This window comes from Triticum aestivum, chromosome 1A (genome assembly GCF_018294505.1).
Source record: "Triticum aestivum cultivar Chinese Spring chromosome 1A, IWGSC CS RefSeq v2.1, whole genome shotgun sequence".
NCBI lineage: Eukaryota > Viridiplantae > Streptophyta > Magnoliopsida > Poales > Poaceae > Triticum > Triticum aestivum.
This window is the reverse complement of record NC_057794.1, coordinates 515,174,505-515,183,414: the sequence shown is the minus strand read 5'-3', so window position 1 is coordinate 515,183,414 and position 8,910 is coordinate 515,174,505. Positions and strand designations below refer to the sequence as shown.

The following is an 8,910-nucleotide window of genomic DNA, read 5'->3' as shown; positions in this document are numbered from 1 at the left end:
ATAATCAAGGTCCGACTACGGAACCAAAATAAAAGAAGAACCCCAAATGCGATAAGGTCCCCGATCGACCCCAACTGGGCTCCACTACTGATCAACTAGAACGAAACGACACAAAGGACAAGATCTTCATCGAGCTCCTCCTTGAGCTTGGTTGAGTCTCCTGCACGGTCTCAACGGCACCTACAAACTGGTTTTCAAAGTATCTGTGAGTCACGGGAACTCAACAATCTCGCACCCTCGCGATCAGGACTATTTAAGCTTATGGGTAAGGAAAAGTATGGGGTGGAGCTGCAGCAAGTGGCTAGCATATATGGTGGCTAAACATACGCAAATGAGAGCGAGAAGAGAAGGCAAAGCATGGTCGATGAACTATGATCAAGAAGTGATCTTAAAACAACCTACGTCAAGCATAACTCCAACACCGTGTTCACTTCCCGGACTCCGCCGAAAAGAGACCATCACGGTTACACACGTGGTTGATGTATTTTAATTAAGGTCAACTTCAGGTTTTCTACAACCGGACATTAACAAATTCCCATCTGCCCATAACCACGGCACGGCTTTCGAAAGTTCAAATCCCTAGAGGGGTGTCCCAACTTAGCCCATAACAAGCTCTCACGGTCAACGAAGGATATTTCTTCTAGCGGGAAGACCCGATCAGACTTGGAATCCCGGTTACAAGACATTTCGACAAGGTAAAACTAAACCAGCAACCCCGCCCGAGTGTGCCGACAAATCCCGATAGGAGCTGCACATATCTCTTTCTCAGGGCACACTCAGGTTGTCTTAGGTACGGGTAGGCCAGCCCAGAGTTACCCCTGGTGGCCACCGGCAGCTGACAGGTGGACCAACACTTAGAGGAGCACTGGCCCGGGGGGGGGTTAAAATAAAGATGACCCTTGAGTTTGCAGAACCCAAGGGAAAGAAAAGGCTAGGTGACAAATGGTAAAATCAAGGTTGGGCATTGCTGGAGGAGTTTTATTCAAGGCGAATTGTCAAGGGGTTCCCATTATTACCCAACCACGTAAGGAACGCAAAATCCGGGAACATAACACCGATATGACGGAAAACTAGGGCGGCAAGAGTGGAACAAAACACCAGGCATAAGGCCGAGCCTTCCACCCTTTACCAAGTATATAGATGCATTAATTAAATAAGATATATTGTGATATCCCAACAAGTAAACATGTTCCAACAAGGAACAACATCTCCATGTTCCAACAAAGAACAAACTTCAATCTTCACCTGCAACTAACAACGCTATAAGAGGGGCTGAGCAAAGCGGTAACATAGCCAAACAACGGTTTGTTAGGACAAGGTGGGTTAGAGGCTTCGTTCAACAATATAGGAGGCATGATAAGCAAGTGATAGGTATCGCAGCATAGGCATAGCAAAAGAGCGAGCATCTAGCAAGCAAAGATAGAAGTGATTTCGAGGGTATGATCATCTTGCCTGAGATCCCGCAAGGAAGAAGAACGAGTCCATGAAGAAGACAAACAGACGTAGACGAACGGGTCCTCACAAACGCGACGTTATCGGAACTGTGACGCCCCGTTACGTCCAACAGAGCCAGGCGTAACGGAAGCCGTCACTTCAGAGTTGCGCCAGGATCAGTTAAGGAGAACAGTATCATGTACAAGACGGAGCGGCTGCCATGAGTAGGCAAGCTTTTATTACATAGACACCTCAAGTGTCGACTAAGCCTAAGCGGCCATGACGATAGATCGTCACCCGCCTCTAGTACGAGCCTTTTCGACCAACCATGGAGGGCATCTACTCTTCATAGCCTTGATTGTCGACTTTCTCATAATTATACTCCACTTCAGTATAACCGAAGTCGTTAAAATGACTAGACTCATCATAAGTACCATTCTCTATCGCCTCGGAGTTCTCATAACTCTCTTGCTCTGAAAAACAACATAAATGCAGCTGAGTACGTATAAAATACGTACTCCGCAAGTCACCGGGAAAAGTGGATGTATGAGTTTTTAAAGAGGAAAAACTTCATCGGCCACGGCTACCACCACCTAGCCATTATCTCAAAATACTATGTAGGTAAAAATATTTTCCCTTAACCCATTTTGTTGAAAACCAAATTTTATTCATAAAATCTACTGGCAACAGAGCGACGTGGGATCTTACATTTTGTGTTAGAGAAAAACCCACACGACGCACTTCCAATCCCGGAAGCTGGGAGTGATATCACATTTACTCTGATCAGAGGTGTACTGCTTTGCCCATAGCATCACATGGTACAAGTCGTCCATGCGCTACCCGAGCGCACGACTAGACCAAGGAACCAGAACCTTTAACCAACCCGTACACTACCTCTGCTTTTCCACCTTGCCTTACTAAAGGCCCGCGGGTCGAGACCCCTGACCGGCGGTCCCGCCCTAGGGTGACTGTACCTACCCGGCTACAGCCACCTTCTCACCCATGTAGAGGCAACTACTTGGCATGGGTAGTCAGTTCAGCCCGTCCCATTCCAGGTCTATGATCAGTACGATTTGCGCCGCTTTTGAAATAAGCGCCAGTTGGTTGTGTCCTAATGTGATACCCTATGTAGAGGAGCCCGCCATCCAAGCCAACCCTACCCGGGTTGCCTTCACCAACATAAGCTCCCCTACCCACCAAACATTTATTTATAATGTAGTCCTGCCCGGGTCACAACTACTTAATACAGATACTTCACCTGATCTGGTCCAATTGCCAAATTAGTGGATCCACCTGATCCAAATCTCATTTCATTTATGAAAAATATTTATTTTTAATTCTTATGCAAAATTTTAGAAATGACCCATAGCCCAGAAAACAATTATCAAGACATGGTCAAGGAGATGACGACTTGCCGGGTAGCGCTTCGATCAACTCGGAACCACCAGACGTGTCTCCTAGGGTCCGAGATCGACTCCTGATAATTATATCAGGAACATGTTTATATTATTATTTATTTTTCTAATTAAAAATCTAACATCCAGCAACACGGCCATGTTGAGCAAGCCACATGTAATTAACTAAGTGGTGATACGTCCTAGTGTTTCATTGAGAGATAAAATGCATTAAGCCATCCAAAACAGAGTAGCATGCACGTATGTCATTCAGTCCAGAGCCCAGTACTGTACTACTAGTACTTCGCTGGTTAAGGCCCGTGTCTATCCAGAGACACTACTTAACTTCTTCTTGTCCCATGAACAGAACCAGCCCACTCACCTCTCTCTCTCCCCCAAGAACAGAGCACGGCCACCGTCGCCTCGATCTGCCCCGTGCGGGCATCTCCGGCGACACGGCAGATACCTACAGATTCTCCTCGTCTCCCTCTACCATATCCCCCTATTTATTTGATCCGCCGCCGCCAAAAACGTCGCCACCACTCAATCCTAGCGCCGCCTGATCCAGGTCCGGTGGGCTTGCCACCGGCTGCAGCGGCAACGACGTCTCCATGCCTACATCTTCCTCCAGCAGAGCTGCACGCATGAGGCGTGCAACTACGGCCGTCAGGTGCGAGCGGCTTCACCGGCGCGGCTCCGGCAACATGGCCGCTACCAGCGCCCGGCTCGCCTTTGTCTACTGCTACTAGTGTAAGTGCCAGTCCAAATTCCTCTCTGTGCAGTGTTCTTGCTTCTACTACAAGTGTTTGTGCCGTGACTCCCCTTACTGCCATGCTTCTTGTTAATCTCAAGACCAAGGAATTAATCAAGCTTTACTCTTGTGGTGTGGACGTGGTCTGCAGATTTGCTCCATATTCTTTATCATTATTTTTGACTCTACTATGCTATCCCTGCACTACTATGATTCTTTTTATTAAGCTCAAAACTAGGAATTAACCAGTGAATCCCCACTGTTAAATGCTTACTACAAATCTATGGGTGGCAAGTTAATTGCTTGTGATGGTTAGGTGCTGCCACAAATTAAATCTAAGTATTCCTACTGTGTGTGCGCGCACACTCCTCTCTGAACCCCACAAACAACCAAGTGAACAGCAACATTGATAGACTCAAATCTATCCCTAATAATAAAGCGCGGATTGACTCCGTGGATTCACCGTCACAATGCCCTTTTTCTATGATTTTACGCTTTTAGTTTGAATCTAAATAGAAAAACAAAGTCGGGATAAGAAAACTGGGATTCGAACCATGGTTTGCCGTGAAGATGCCAACATAGCAAACCACAGTCTAGCTAGGCTCATGGATGTGCCTGTTTGGGCGTCTGGCTCATTAACATAAAGAATAGGAAACAAGTATACTCGGGCTGAGGGAGTTGGGTGCTTGATGGGCACGGAATGCTGGGCCGAGACGGGTGTTGCGGCCCACGGGACGGACAAGGAGCAGGTTGGAGACTTTTTCATAATTGTTTACATATTATTAAATAGTCCCACCTTGCTATTTTACATTAGTTTTTTGCAGTTTATATACGTTCTTAGGTTGTCAGGCATCGAGCTGCTTCGGAAATAAAGAAAAAAATAAGGCGTGGATATTGCATGAGAAATAAAGAAGGAGGGCGAAAGGGAAGGGAGAGAAAGGAAATATAGGGTCATTATGTGATAATTAACCGGCTGGCCACTGATATTCATGACATGCTTGATACACAATAAGGAAATATACGGTAATTATAGGAGGATTGAGGGAGGATCCCTACCAAATGGATAGGACGTGCGGGATTTGTGGGCGCCATATTTGGTTGGCATGGAATTTAATTTGAACCAATGACAGGCGTACTGGCCTCATCCATATTTTATGAATAAAAATGATGTGGCATTTTTTCCTACATGCAATCCTCACTAAATTCACATTATTTTTTCTTCGGTTGCAGCAGACCCACTTATGATACTTACTAAATTTGCGCCAACTTTATAACACATTGAATGTTATGTTTGTGCATATAATCCTCACTAAATTTATATCACTTTTTTTTTACTGTTGTAACATACGGGCATATATGCTATTTTTTTATATAAATGGAGGTATAATATTATTTGGCCTCCCATTTGGTATGTCCATAGCGTTTATCCGTACTCAGCTAGGCTATTCTACAGATCGTCTATCCTGGGCCGCCGGGCCTCTGCCCCGTTCGTCTGTGTTACATTCCACCAATGAAAAAAAGTGCCCTCCCAACCTGTCTGTGCGATCCGGCCCAATAAATCAGACCCACCAGCCCATTTAGGAGATGAGGCAAAAATAGTTGACCGTGACATGAATCAAACTCGCAACCTCCCCTGTTCTTTGGTGTTGATCGTTTTACCCCACAAAAAAAGGTGTTGGTTGTTTTAAACTAAAGTTAAATTTGAAGATTTTTTGTGTCCTTTATGGACTGGTACTGAACTGCTACGATGTAAAATATGGATAGCACAAACACAAGGCGCAATCATTAGATTGCGCGGATGTGGCCGGGATCTCAAACGCGGCTGTTCGCTGGTCTGTGTATGTAGACGATTCTTCATTAGCTCCAAGCTTAGGTGGAACGTTCGCCGTGTAGTGGACAGCGTGACCGACAATGAGGATAAAGAAAATAAGTGGTAACAAGGATGGGGCGCTAAGTGTGATAATTTGTTTCTTCCGTTGCAACGCACGGGCACTTTTGCTAGTTATACTAAGGGAAACCGGAAAAAAAATGAGTGAGATATTCTAGCAAGATTTCATTTGTGCAAAAGTTAAATGGGTTATTTTCCGGTACAGGGTATGTGCAAGTGAGACATACCATCTTGAGATTTATTTCTTAACAGAACATTAACCAACCAATGTTTACTGAAAATGACAGTGGTCAAGTAGCATACACAGATTGTCTGGCCCCAAAGCTACACATGCAATCTTAATAATGGGTTAATTTCTAAGATTTAATTCTTAGCATGTCAGATCTAATACAAGGTAGAGATGAACACACACATAGATTTTCTTTTACAGCTACACATGAATCACAAAACTGCAATGTCTTTGTTTTCCTCCATCTAGTTTATGTTTTTTTTTCACTAACTATTGTTTCTCTTTTTACAGCAAGGTAAATAGATCAAGGTGAATAGATGCTTATGGACTGATTCAAACCGAAGTGGAGATAGATAAGAAATCAAGCAAGAAGGGCTAACACAACAAGGTACTTGATTAGTATCTGGTGGCGCATGCAACCCAAAGAGCTTCACAGCAGGGGAGGATAGCAGTGTGGCAGAAGGTGAAAAGGCAGAGGGGTTTCTCCAGCGGATGATTGTGTGTGGCCACAGTGAAAGGGATGGCTCCTATTTATAGTGGGGTGAATAGCTATGTCGGTTTGGAGAGGCATTACATCTGGCATGCATGCGTGGTTAGTCTTGCATGCATGCCTCCACTTGTGTCTCTTGTGGGCTGTACTAGGGACAAGTGTAATTTGCTTGGCTGGCCATTAGTTGGCATTTATTTTATGTGAAGGAAATGAGGCAAGGGTCTATAAAATATAGGGAGGTTTGGAGAAGAATTGTTGTGCATGACTAAATGCTATTAGCTGTAATAAAAATAATAATTAAGTGTAGTTATTTCTATTATTTTAATTAATGTTTTGGCAACGCCATTGAAATTATTGTTATCTAATTTTATTACTATTTATTTATTTATTTTACGGTTTTTACAGGAACCAACCCGAAGAAGTAACACCGGAAAGAAGCAAACAACATAGTAAACAACCATCATATAAGCATGTCATGATGCACAATCAAGTATGATGCATGTCCGGTTTAAATATGCATGGCATGACAAAGTGCACAAACAATACTACAAATTAAGTGGAGCACAATATGCAACTCCGTTGCATATTGAAGAAAACACCACATGACTTATTTAGTTCTCTCTTGTTTAGGTACCCAACAAGATTAAATGTTGTTAGCATGGCAAAAGGTGAAGCAAATGAAAACTACCTATCTAGTCAAGTTTAAATGAGGCCGGAAACAACAAACAACACTTCCGGAAAATCCCCATATGCATTTATTAGGTTTAGTACCGTTCTGCCCTAAACACAATTTTAGAGTTGTTAAACATGCAAAGTGATGCCACCATGTTAAACTAGGCATTTTTTTACCCCATTTACATATAAAGTTTATTAAATTCTGAGTTACGGTTATTTGGTTATGAATTAAGTCATTTTAGCATGGCATAGGGGCAAATTTAAACAAACATCATTTTAAACATTTTAAACATGCATGAAAGTTGCATATTATGAAACTAGACACAATTTTAAGCATTTTTCATATATAAGTTATTTACATGTGATGCACGGTTTGAGAGTTACAATATGCATGGAGCTTAGGGGTCATTCTGTAAAGCTGTAGTTTTTTGAACAATTAGGAAAATCGCAGCGCACAGCAAAAAAACCATATATGGACCGAATCTGAGCTATCGGGCCGAACAGGATCAGACTGGAGGAGTTTCTCACATCGGGCCAAGGCCTGGCTGGGAGAAGAGGAGGAGAAGGGCCGGCCCAGGGGACGGAGTTGACCGGTCCACGCGCGCTGGGACAAGGTCAACACGGGCGAGCAAGGCACAGGCTCGAGCAGGCGACCACCTGCTCGATGCAGATGATGTAGAGGCGCGCACAGGAGGTCGGGGATGGACGGGTTCATGGCGGAGGCGGCGAGATCCAGCGGCCCCCGGCCGGATCCGACGTGGAACAACGGCGAGGATCTGCGTGGGAGCTCCACGGAGGCAGGAGCAGAGCAGCAGCCGCGGCGGGACTTGCGCCTCGAAGAAGAGCAGCAGCAGCGGGTGGCTCCAGGAGAGGGCGTAGAGAAGGAGCCCCAGTGGGGTTCTCGTTCGTCTTGTTGCCGGTCGGCACCGCGTGGAGGAGCAGGGGGAGGAGAAGTGGCCGCAGGAAGGTCAGGGTGGCGCTTGGCATCAGCGGACTTGAGGCGGGGCGATGGACGAGGGCGGCTCGAGGAGCGCCTGCACGAGCACGGAGGGGGCACGGGGCCTGCTGGTTCGGTCGATGGCTGGATGGACTGGTAGGTAGAGGCCGAGAGGATCTTGGAGAGAGGTGGCTGCGCCTTCGGGATTGGGTGGAGGAGGAAAACAAGGAGAAAGGGGATCTGGGAGGATCCCGAGGTGGGATTTGAGTGTGGCGGCGGCAGCTGAGGGGGACAAGCGACCTAGTTTTTAGGGTTTTGCCTGATATATATAGCAAAAGGATTAAAGGAGAGGGATTTGGATCATCGGATCGAAAACCGACGGATGAGAATAAAATAGGTAGGGAATCCAAATGAGAAAACGGTGATGTTTTATAGATGTATGGGGATGTTCTGGACACAACGGTGACGACAGTCCGGGTCGGGTTCGGGACAACTCTCGGACGCGCGCGAGAGGTCGGTTGAAACTTGTGGGCTGTGCAGAAGGGCTCGAGCTAAGAGAAGAGAAGAGAGAGACCCGACGACTGTTTCCGGAGACCGAAAACATCCGACGTTAGACCGTCTATACTGCCACTATAGTTAACGGTTGGGCTATCAAACCGACTCCGAATGCGATGAAACTTGACAGGCGGTCTATCTACAACATAACAACACCACATGCCAACTTTCATCCCATTCCGATAACATTTTCCGGCCACTTATAAAATAATATTTCAGGCATGCCGCGGGCGCGTGCAAGTGTGTCTGGGCTCAGAACGGACAATGGAAGGAACTGGGAGAATCCGGACGGATGCAAGTTTTAAAACATGATGATGCAATGCACATGATGACATGACAAGATGCAACACGCAAGCGAATGACAAGGCAACAACAACGAATAACTGGAGGACACCTGGCACATCGGTCTCGGGGCGTCACACTTGCATACCTTCAAATCGCCTTTAGCAATAACATCTCGAATATAATGAAATCTGACATTAATGTGCTTTGTCCTCTCATGATACATTGGATTCTTTGTAAGATATATAGCACTTTGACTGTCACTAAATACGGTA

The 8,910-nt window shown here is 45.5% G+C and overlaps 1 long non-coding RNA gene across 1 annotated transcript; it reads left to right on the top strand.

Annotated features, from left to right (window-relative positions):
* The first annotated feature begins 3,169 nt into the window (after nt 1–3,169).
* Nucleotides 3,170–6,537, top strand: LOC123061597 (uncharacterized). The gene is made up of 2 exons (XR_006429126.1): nt 3,170–3,578; nt 5,988–6,537. It is a non-coding gene; the product is annotated as an uncharacterized lncRNA (long non-coding RNA).
* The last annotated feature ends 2,373 nt before the right edge of the window (nt 6,538–8,910 follow it).